Source organism: Seriola lalandi, unplaced genomic scaffold (genome assembly GCF_002814215.2).
Source record: "Seriola lalandi dorsalis isolate HSWRI2012SDOR001 ecotype SW California unplaced genomic scaffold, Sedor1 jcf7180002054671, whole genome shotgun sequence".
Classification (NCBI taxonomy): Eukaryota; Metazoa; Chordata; class Actinopteri; order Carangiformes; family Carangidae; genus Seriola; species Seriola lalandi.
This window is the reverse complement of record NW_019525224.1, coordinates 1,338,285-1,338,588: the sequence shown is the minus strand read 5'-3', so window position 1 is coordinate 1,338,588 and position 304 is coordinate 1,338,285.

Sequence of the window (304 nt, the reverse complement as noted above, 5' to 3'; positions counted from 1 at the left end):
TCACTGAGGGCCAAAGACTTGCTGTGACTGTTGTCCTGTGGATGTTTCTCCGTGTAAACATGTAAATTATTCCGGGATTTGGTGTGTGACTAGGGGGGGAAATGTATTATGTAATTTTCAGACGACACGCCAACTCTTCTTGGCCTGGGAATCTCTCTGTTCCCGCTACTAGGTGGTTAATCAGCTCGTGTGCACAAACTTCTTCGTAATCATCCACTACTTTTCAGCTTGCAGCATGACAGGCGCGTTTTGCACCCGGTCCTGTTGTTCCTAGGACTGCTATAAAAGGGCCGCCCATTCACCT